Here is a 12285-nt window from a genome sequence, read left to right on the forward strand (position 1 = left end):
CTTCACTAAAAAATGCTTTAAGTACCCTATGATATACATGGTTTTCATGTTTCGGACATATAAGAGGCTGTCATACCAGATTTGTAAGCACTTTGGGAGGTATATTTTTTACAGAATTGTTATAAGGTTATAGTTTTGTTTTTGTCTTTGGAATGGGACACATGAGTGATTCAGATAGTGTATTAGAATGATGTTATTGGTAAACTGGGACTTTTTAAGGAAATTCTGTATTCAGATTGTTCTCTATACTGTTAATAAAGCTTGTATTTCAGAATTTAATCTATATATATATATATATATATATATATATATATATATATATATACTGATATAAAAAATAAAACAAATATATTATATAATTTAAAAATAAGATATTATATAATTTAAAAGTTAAACTAAAAAATATTGAAATGTTGATTTGGCAATTATAAACTGAAATAAGTTTAAGTTGAAGCACTAATATTATTAACTGAAAATAAATAACTAAAACTGAAATAAAAATAAATTAAATTAGTTAAATAAAAATATGTGAAACCTATTTTAGTAAAATCTAATAAGGAAAACAGTTGTCATTATGCTTTTATCTCATTTGATTATCAAGTAAAAAATATTGTTTTATTTATATGACTAGCTCTTAATTGTGATTTTTTTTGAAGATTTGTAGACTCATAACAAGCATATTAAAACTTTAACAAATACGTTTATATCTGAATGTTACACCTGTGACATTTTAACATTTAAAATGTTTCATTTCCATTATTTTGACGTCTTTGTTTCTCTTTGACTCAATAAAAAACACAACTGCAAATAATTGCGTTTTAAGCAATTCGAATGACAATGTCCCGAGTGATGAATTGCTGTCCTCAGTTAGTGATTGATTGTGCTGATATGATGTGATTACAGATGTTCAGTGTTGCAGGAATCCATATGTTTACAGAGCAAAGATGCGCTCCACGAACGAGAGAGAAAACTGCACAGCGTAATAATGTAATAAAGACTGACAACAGGGAAATGATACGCATATGTCCATAGCATCACATGCATGGGTTGCTGGGAATTACTCTGCATTATAATGCAGGTTATAGGCCATATTTTCTAGTCATTAGGAGTTGATTATATAAGCCTCTGTCTTAAACGCACAGCACCTCATTATTGCAGATGAACTGAACCGGGTGAGCTCCATTTGCTCTGAACATTGTGAACTGAACACACTCGTCCTCTCTCTTGTTTTTCACGAATGGGATCTGCAGGTTTTCTATTGTGTCGTCTCCGGGCACGTAAAAGCCTGCCTCGACCCCCCTCTCAGCTTTTGTGCGAGAAGCACAAATAACACATCCTGCTTTACGTCTGTTCAAGCTGTTCCCTTTAATGTCCTCGCCACAGCATACCTCCTGAGTCTGAAATCTGATGAATTACACTGGAATATGTCGCGCAAGATGAATCATATGCAGATTCAAAATGGTAAATTTGAGCATTAGTAGCTGAGATTTCCTGACATCGTGGGACCGGTGGAGTGCGTTCTGCAGGTCTTAGAATGCGTTCTCTTATGTTGGTCTGAAAGGGAATAAGAGGCTCTCAGCATCTACAAGTGCCTTAACTAGAACAGCCTTCCTCAAACCCTGCTGCCGCTCAGATGGGGGTTTGGGGGGGCGCTGGACAAGCCTAATGTGCTTCCACATCACGGTCATTTTTTGGCTTCTCTTTAAAAGCATGAAAATGCTCTGCTCTTAGTTCCCGCTGTTCTTCGGGGCGTTGCAGACGGCAGGTTTGCGTATTATAATCAGGTGCTATTCGTGTGAAAATTCCCATTACTTTTGCAGAGGAGCCGTGCAATAACGCAAGTGTCGTTGAAATAGTTTTCACATTCAGAAAACAGAAAGCAATATATGGCATGCGTCAACATGAATTAATTGGTCTGATTCATTGGTGCATGTTATTGGAAATAAAACAAACAATTTAATATCTTGAAAACATAAACTGATGCTTAAAGGGTTAGTTCACCCAGAAATGAAAATTAAGTCATTAATTACTCACCCCCATGCTGTTCCAACCTAAGACCTTCGTTCACCTTCGGAACACAAATAAAGATATTTTTGATTGAATCTGAGAGCTGGATCAGTCCTACATAGACTGCCTAAGGGACTGGCTCTTGACGCCCCATAAAGTCATTAAAGAAAAGGTTTAAATATTCCATGTGCCTACAGCGGCTCAATTATAAGTTTATCAAGCGACGAGAATACTTTTTGTGCGAAAAAAACATAAATAACGACTTTATTCCACTATTCCATTACTTCCTTATGGGCGCATGCGCGAGAACTGAGACGAGGACGTTCTCATTCGTCTACTTTTTGTTACCGGCTGCTCACCGCTTAGGAGTTTTACCGCCCCCTACCGTATAAAATGATGATCCATATATAAGGCGCTCCGGATTATAAGGAACACTGTCGTTTTTTGAGAAGATTAAAGGCTTTTAAGTGCACAGCGCGCATCTTTCTCTGCTTGTACACAGAAAGTTTTGCGCTTCCAGCTATATCAGCACATCATCTTATACGGTAGGTGGCGGTAAAACTCCTAAGCGGTGAGCAGCCGGTAACAAGAAGTAGACGAATGAGAACGTCCTCGTCTCAGTTCTCGCGCATGCGCCCATAATGAAGTAATGGAATAGTGGAATAAAGTCGTTATTTATGTTTTTTTCGCACAAAAAGTATTCTCGTCGCTTGATAAACTTATAATTGAGCCACTGTAGGCACATGGAATATTTAAACCTTTTCTTTAATGACTTTATGGGCCGTCAAGAGCCAGTCCCTTAGGCAGTCTATGTAGGACTGATCCAGCTCTCAGATTCAATAAAAAATATCTTTATTTGTGTTCCGAAGATGAACGAAGGTCTTACGGGGTTGGAACAGCATGGGGGTGAGTAATTAATGACTTAATTTTCATTTTTGGGTGAACTAACCCTTTAACGTTGACCAACAGACATGCACTCACCTAAGGATTATGACCCTGACTGTGTTTGACCCCCTTTCGCCTTCAGAACTGGCTTGATTGATTCAACAAGGTGCTGAAAGCATTCTTTAGAAATGTAAAGATTCAGACCTGATCGATATGGGGAATTTGTATATAATAATTAAATAATTATTTATATAGGTTTGGACCAGCTCAGCCTTACATGTTCTTAAATCTCCTGAGAAGGGATGAAATCATGTTACCTGCATCTGCATGTGTACCTCAGCAATCAACCACAAATTGATTTACAGACAGGTAAAAATTAGTATATCAATATTTAATCAGAACGGATTATAATTAAATACTAATATGTCAATTATTGTCTTTCATATGTTTACTCCGACGATTTCCCTGTGAATCAATTGGTGGTCTGATGATCTGCTTGTCCAGCAAGACAGTCATGCGATCTTCATCGATTGTCATACAGAAATACTTTCAGAGACAGGAAAGGGAATTTCTGGCCGTGAACTAACCTTCCTGTTTAGATAGCCTGCTAACGTTAGTTAAAGGTGCCCTATACTGTTTTTTTTTAATGTTTCCTGGGTTGCCCTTATAATGTTAGTATGTTTTTTTAGATCAAAAATAGTCATAATTTAGAAATAAAAGGCATTTTTCCTAGCCTGATTTTAGCCTCTGCTTTGAACACTCTGTTTGAAGGGGCGTGTCTGCTGTGTGTAACCGGCCTCTGCTGTGATTGGCTGACATGCTTGCATATGAAATAGCTATGTATGACATGTGAAACTCTCTCGAATAATTTTACTACAGCTATTATAGGTTTTTACCATTACAGCTATCGATATTAACGAATCGTGAGATGTTTTTGAAGTATTTAGATCTATTCCCATCACATAAAGTGTTGCTGTGATTGAGCAAGCAAAGCACAGTGAGTGTGTCGATCGCGAGAATGAAGATCTTATCATTGCAATGCAGTCTCTCTAACGTTACTCTCTAATGAAGCAGACACAATGATGTAAATACAGTTAACGTTAGAGCTTCGTTGTGCAGTGTAACGTGCGTCATTGAATTCATAACGAGTTTGGCAAGTGTCCAGATAAACTCGCGCTGTGATTGTTCTTTGATCGCTTTCTTTCTGTATATAATTCACAATTTAAATAAGATTTTTTTTTCATCCTACTAAAAAAAACGATGTGAAGTTGATTTTTAATCACTGGCCTGACTTACTGATACGATTTTAAAGTGAAAGATTACCTGTCTGAACTTGAACAACACATCAGCTCGATTTGAGGCCAGCTCTCGGCAAGTTGAGGAAACAAGTCGTCGGTGAAATGGTTGAAAATTTCCAGAGAAAATAAAATTAATCCATTGTTTCTTCAGAGGCTCGGATGAAGGAACTAAAATATACTTAAAACCGTAATTTTCACGGTAAAAAACGGCAGCTGTGGTTGCCAGAACTTTACTGTTAAAAATATGATAGCAACGTTATTGGTTTTACAGTCTAAGCTTTAAATTTACAGCAATAAACCATATTTTATTATCTGATGTAATTTTAATTTACCAACTTATTGAAGTATTGATATCTGTTTTGTACCATTGTAATACACTGACAACAAACAGTTACAGCATGAGTCACATGATTTATCAAAGCTCATCACAAGCAGCTTTTCCACAAGCCGGATAATAATTATATAAAGAAGCTGCACAGTTTCATTCACTCAAACATTAAATGTCAAACATTCACACCATCATAAAATTAAAAAAAAACAACATTAACAACATTAAATGTATCATAAGACCCTAATGTACAAAACTGATTAGAAAAAAAGAAAACTATGAGGAAAAAATACACACAAATGGGAAGCACACACAGGGAACTGTGGGAATGTCAATTTACAGTTTGTCACTGTAGCATTTTTACAGTTTTTTACCGTTAAAATCACGATTATTTTTTACAGTGGGCATGAATCAAACAATGAATATAAATGAATTTAATAAAGGCAGACTAAATATACAATTACTAAGGTTACATGGGATATACAAACAGATAAACGAACAAACACAGAGGAGTTTTAAAAGTGAAAGTAATAATGGGAGAGAGAGAGTGAGAGAGAAGTTTGTTTGGCACAATTCACCTTGACAGTTTAAACCTTTAAGACAACACGGAAAAACACAATCTTAATGATCCGAAAGCTCGATAAAGAAATATGCTTCAAGTGTATATGGTTCTCTTTGTGTTGCTGAATAAGCCACCACCACCAGCCTGCCTAAAGTGTGCCAAGAAAACATCCCCACACCATTACACCACCACCAGCCTGCACAGTGGTAACAAGGCATGATGGGTCCATGTTCTCGTTCTGTTTACGCCAAATTCTGACTCTACCATCTGAATGTCTCAACAGAAATCCAGACTCATCAGACCAGGCAACATTTTTCCAGTCTTCAACTGTCCAATTTTGGTGAGCTCTTGCAAATTCTCGCCTCTTTTTCCTATTTCTAGTGGAGATGAGTGGTACCCGGTGGGGTCTTCTGCTGTTGTAGCCCATCCGCCTCAAGGTTGTGTGTGTTGTGGCTTCACAAATGCTTTACTGCATACCTCGGTTGTAACGAGTGGTTATTTCAGTCAAAGTGTCTCTTCTATCAGCTTGAATCAGTCGGCCCATTCTCCTCTGACCTCTAGCATCAACAAGGCATTTTGGCCCACAGGACTGCCGCATACTGGATGTTTTTCCCTTTTCACACCATTCTTTGTAAACCCTAGAAATGGTTGTGCTTGAAAATCCCAGTAACTGAGCAGATTGTGAAATACTCAGACACCAACAACCATGCCACGCTCAAAAATGCTTAAGTCACCTTTCTTTCCCATTCTGACATTCAGTTTGGAGTTCAGGAGATTGTCTTGACCAGGACCACACCTCTAAATGCATTGAAGCAACTGCCATGTGAATGGTTGATTAGATAATTGCATTAATGAGAAATTAAACGGGTGTTCCTAATAAACCTTTAGGTGAGTGTATATCATACCAACACTATCTCACGACCAATTCGTACGAATTCGACGCATGATTAAAAAGTGGATAATTCGTACGATTTGTCTAAACCCACGTGATGGTTAGGTTTAGGGGCGGGGTAAGGGGTAGGTCATTCGTACGAATTCATACGAATTGGACAATTCGTAAAATATGTACGATTTAGCAAAATCGTATTAATTCGTACGAGTGAGGTCGTGTGAATTGTTACGAATTAGCCACTTTTTAATCATTCGTCGAATTCGTACGACTTGGTCGTGAGATCGGGTTGATCATACCCATAGCATGTCAGCTCACATTTAGATCTGGATCAGATCCAGTCCCATACTCTCAGAAAGAAAGATAGACAGCTTTCTTGACAACATTTTAAAGAACACTGTATGTTAAAAGGTTTATAGAAGGATAAGAAGGTCTTTAATGATTGAATATACTCTTATGTTTAACTGGGTATTTAAATATATAAAGAAATCCTAGGGATACAAGTTGTTTAATTCATAAAATTGATTTTAAGTAAAAAATAATAATATTTCAAACAAATTTGAAGCAAATCAAGCAATTTGTTCCAGAAACATTTTTTTGTTATGTTGGTTGAAAGTCTCTTCACATCCTGATAGCAATCATTAAGTGAAGTGGTCTACATGTACTGTATTTATGTGTACACTGTACAGCTCCGGAAACAAATTAAGAAGCCACTTCAAAATTAGCAGTTTCTGTGGATTTGAGTTAAATGGATTTTTTATTTATGCTACAAACTATTGACAACATTTTCTTCCAGCATTTATTTGCAGAAAATGACAACGGGTCAAAATAACAGTCAAAATAAAAATATGCCATGTTTTCAGACCTTGAATAATGCAAAGAAAACAAGTTTATATTCATGTTTAAACAACACATTTCTAATGTTTTAACTTGGGAAGAGTTCAGAAATCAATATTTGGTGGATTTCCATTCCCAGCTTTCATGTCTTGGCATGTTCTTCACCAGTCGGTCACATTGCTGAGGCACATTTTCTTTCTATCACTCCTTAATGTGTGGTGAAGCTCTTGATCACGTTCCAGAGGTGTCCGGTGGTTCAGGTCTGGAGATTGTGACGGCCATGACAGGGTCTTGATCTCCTCAGCTCCATTGTCCTGGCTGTGTGGATTAGAGCTTTGTCCTGCGGGTAAAACCAATCCTTCCAGTTGGGGAACATTGTCAGATCAGAAGGAAGACGTTTTTCTTCCAGGAGAATGTTGTTCGTAAAGACAAAAACATCTTTCTGATTCGTCTAGTTTTCAGCTTTGCCCAACTCCTGGACCTCCACTGCTACGTACGTTCACACCGGACGAGGTCAAATTCACGTCTACCGTGTCTAGTTTGACGCTTGACCACTTTGTGTTAATTCGCGCGTCAAGAGTGAAACTGAAACCGCGTAAAATCAAAAGTTTGATTTTAAAAAAGAAATTTACGTGTCTCGCGAACCGTTTGGCGAACCGTTTGGCGAGTTTCACCATTTGCTCGCCCCAAGAGCTGCGCTGGATGACGGCCGCTGTCAGCGGTACTTCCGCCGGTTCCGCGCCCAGTTTGATGACCTGTTGTCCCGCATCGGAGCGAAGATCACCCTCGCTCTCATCTATCTAATCTGTCATTTGTTTTGATGATAAATAGAGCCAGCCTCCAAAAGTTATTAACCTGTCCTGTGAATTTTTTCTCTCTCACGTCCAGACACAAACTTATGCATATGTATATTGGTTGTCTTTACGTCATAATAATATTTCATATAATCTAGATATGGAATGAATAACATTCAATACAAAATGAACATGTCTCGTATATACTGTAGAAATAAAGTTTTAAGTGATAAAATATTTGCTTTGTTGCGTATTAGAACCACTCCAGGCATTTAGTCATATTACAAAATAATTTATTGAAGCATCCAGATACTTCACCACGTGAGCAAGCAGCTAGGCTCCTGATTGGTTAACACAGCACAAATTGACGCCAACGTTCTGTTATGGTTGGTCAACAATTCATATGTGTGTGTTTGCACTGATTGTCATCACCTGGACTGATTACCTGATTAGTACCTCATGATCATTGTTACATCTGTTAGTCGTTAGTTCTGTCTATTTAAGCATTTCCTGTTGGGTTGTTAACTGTTGGATCATTGTCATTGTTACCTGGTTCTTTGGCATGTCTTGGTTTCTTGTCATTCTGGATATCTGTTTCTGTGTTTAATAAATCTACGTTTGTTACTTGCATTTGCATCCTGATCATTATGACAAGTTCAGATTTTTCAACTCGGGCAATAGGCGCAAATCCGCGTCAAACGCGTGAATGCACAAATAACTAAATCATTCGCGCTTGAATGATTTAGTTAGTTAAATTAGTTACTAACTAAATCATTCGCACATTCTCAATTCGTGGCGTATTCGCGTCTACCGCGCCTCTACGCCCCAGTCGAGCCGTCTTTGCATTGACTTTAACATTGAAATCATTCGCGCCTGATGTGCTATTCACGTCTGGTGTGAACGTAGCATAATGGTTAGACGGAGACCTGGAATTCGTCCTACAGCCCACAGTCTCCCACACACTGCAGTTTGGTGGAGGATTGGTGATTCTTCAGAAAGGCTAGAATCAGGCAGATCTGTCTTTGTGAAGGATGCATAGCTCAAGCCACGTGCAAGATTATCCTGAACGAAAGATTGCTTCCCTCTGCTCGGACAATGTTCCCCATCTCGAAGGATGGTTCGACTGTCCTGCACAGTCATGCTAAACACGGAGACTGGAGCATTGCTGCTAGCTTCGGATAGAAAAAAGAAATAGAATAAAAAGACGAAGAAATGCAAAAGATGAAGAAATGCAGACGTCCGCGCCACTCACCAAGAAAATGAATGATTATGTGTGGAGGTCGTGAACTATCCTGGAGTCACCTTCAGTGCAGTGAACCGTGATGTTTGCTGTTCACTGATACGGATAGACTTCGCTTGACATTCTCTCCAATGATGGGATGATCTTTCCAAGTCAGTGAGACGTTGTTCACAGAATCCCATCTTCTTCTCTTCAGTGTTCAATCTCATCTCAACATGACTGACTTTGCCTTTAATTCAGCACATACGAAGTCCAGGTTTTTTTCAAACCTTCAACTTATAGGGCATTTTCACTCTGCATTTTTTTATGGTGTAAGAGAGTGTTAATCAGATTAGAGAGTGGCGAGATAACAGATGAGATGTCATCATCTGCCTTGCTCTTTTTGGATGCAGGTTTAGCTGGGATATCTGGAAGTGTGTTGGCCCCAGTCAGAGTTTCCTCAGACGCGTAGCTCTGTGAAAGCCCATCCTGTCGGACTGCCACGAAACGCGCCAAATCTTTCATTTTGTCAGCGGTCGACTTCATATTTCAAATCACAGAGAAAGCAGAAAGATAGATGTGGATGATTTTGCTCAAAATTAACTTTAAAGGTGCTGTATGTTAGTTATTTTTTACTGAAATCACAGCCATTCAGAACAGTTTGTGGGCGGAGTCTCTCTGTGAAAGCACACTGCTGGCCCGTAATCGCATTGGAAATGGGTAAGGACATAATCAATTCAAGAAATAACATTATTAAAAATCAAAACATTAACGAAATATACTCATTGACTAATTTTGTTATGAAGTACAGTTGTATGTTTGCATAGAATTCATTTTGAACGCTATATTACATGCTTTCAAAATCTGAGGTAAATTATCCACTATCGCTTGTGGCACAGTGACCTATTTTTAACTAAAGATAAATAACGTGAACTGATAACCAGTGTAATTTCTTCATTCTGTCAGCCGCGACGTCGCAGAAATAGGAACCGTTTCTAAATTAGAAACTTCGCGTGTCGCCGTCGCGTCTGGTTAGGAAAAAGACTGATTAAAATGGAAAAGATGTTGCGGCGTTGCGACTAACGTTAAAGGGTACCCTAAAACGTCGGATGTTGACGTATGGTCAAAAGCTTCAGTTAGATGACGTCGGTCTTGGGATAAGAACGGACTGGTAATTCTGCTTTTTGAGCCCATACATTCATTTCCCTATAGTGACCCAACTTGTACCCACATAGGGAGCCCATTTGGGAACTACCCAAGTTGTCCCAGATAAAATGCCCATTTTGGGCCCAGAGTATCCACCATGTGGGGCACACATACACATGTTGACTGGGATTTAGAGGCGCTACAGTGCCATATCATCTCATCTCAACTCGAACTTCGAAAAATCTGTGATAAAATATTTTGGAATGACAACTTTTGCAGGATTTTGCTTGTCTTCTAGTCTACTTTCCTGACAGTTAATTATCTAGAATAGAGTGCAATATAAATTGACATTTCTAAATTGGTTGGGCTGATTGTTACTCATTTGTTACTGTGATGAAGAACAACGTCCTCGCCATTTCTTATAGAATATTTGGCAGCTGAAGTGGTTCGACTGTGGAAGCGTGTGTTAGTTGTGCTGGTTTGTGATGGAAGGCCAACTGAACCTTAGCATCCACAGATGTCCATGTCTACAGTGATGTGTGTGTGCATCTTCCAGAGATCAGAGCTTAATGAGGAGGACTATATTCTCTGTTTACCAGGATAATGTCTCTACGTAGGCTGGGAATCACACAATGGAAAAGGAGACGGCAGGAGGGCAACGCTTACACAAATTGCCGCTTTGAACGACTGCCTCTAATATGCTGCTTTGCTCAACACCACAGATTGGATTTCAGTATTTTAGTTTTTTGACATGCAATAGCCTTTTACATCAGTTGTAGACAACTTCACGATTCTGCCTTGTCACGTGTGTTTGTTCAATCTATCAGCACTTCTGGTCTGGTTGTTCACACCTAGAACGATAACTATGCAGTAAAAAAAACGTTGGGTTATTTTTTAATAACCATATCAGGTCACATATTCACATATTGGGTCACTATGTTGGGTTATTTTGGGTAATTTCTAGTAATAAACCGGCTGTTGGGTTAAATACGTATGTTGTGCACTTATGTATTTTGAATATGTACACAATTATGTATATTTCTACATTAACTTCTAGACTCCCCAATATTTAGTTTGTAATTTAAAAATACATTTTTTTAAATCATATTTAGTGTTTTTTTTTTTTTTACAAATAAACAATCTGTATTATATTATTATATTATTAAAATAATGTCATATAAATAAAAATGAATATATAACTTAACCGTTGGATAACTTTTAACCCAACCTGCTTTTAACCCAATGTATTGGGTTAACATAACCGACCATTGGGAAGGTGCTATATTTGGGTCACTCGTTGAGTTATTTTTAACTCAACATTATTAAGTGAGTATAAAGATAACAACAGTATAACAAACTAGATTAGAGTCCACACACGATATTGTTCTGTTAAAAAAAAAGATTGTGATTTAGCATGACTACGTTAGCCTTACTGTTATATATAAGCTAGTGTGCTCCAAAACATTGACACAATTCACATGAGCATTTAAATCTTAGTCACATGAGCATTCAAACCTGGCTCTGGCTGAGCTGAGATTTAAAACAAACGCTATTGGCTATTTAAAAAAAGGGGTGGAGCTGTCCAATATGCCCCGCCCTGTCTTCCTGTTTTAGTGGAAATAACGAAATAGCTCTGTTCTGTGATGCGCATTCGCTACTCTCCTGTTCAAACTCGTTCATCAAAATGAACAAATCTTTTCCCGAGTCAATTCGTTCATTTCGTTCGTTAAATGAATCAAATGACGCGAAAAAAGATTTGTTCATTTTGAGTTCGAACAGGAGAGTCGCGAATGCGCATCACAGAACAGAGCAAGGCGAACATTTGAGCGTATAAAACTTAAACTTTGTGATTTTTTTTTTTAAATGAGTGATCGTTTCGCTTGATAAGACCCTTATTCATCGTCTGGTGTCGTTTAAAGCCCTTTGAACAGTTTGCACTGAAACTATATGGACTTTGAACCGTTTGGTTCAAAGTCCATTATATGGAGAAAATCATGGAATGTTTTCATCAAAAACCTTAATTTCTTTTCGACTGAAGAAAGAAAGACATGGACATCTTGGATGACATGGGGGTGAGTAAATTATCTGCAAAAGTTGTTTTTTTTAAAAAAGTGAACTAACAGCATATCTGCTCATCTGCATTTATTAGAAAACATGATCCAGCAGAGTCACAATACATGATTATGTTTACTTATTGCGTGTTATAAGGAAAAAAGGAAAAACAAAACTTTGTGGCCTTTTCACCTGTAGCACCTCCCCTTCACGCTCACGTCACGAGCCTCTGAGCACCGAGGGCGCGCGCACTCTGACGAGCCGGAGA

Source organism: Pimephales promelas, chromosome 9 (genome assembly GCF_988280905.1).
Source record: "Pimephales promelas chromosome 9, fPimPro1.hap1.1, whole genome shotgun sequence".
NCBI classification, from domain to species: Eukaryota; Metazoa; Chordata; class Actinopteri; order Cypriniformes; family Leuciscidae; genus Pimephales; species Pimephales promelas.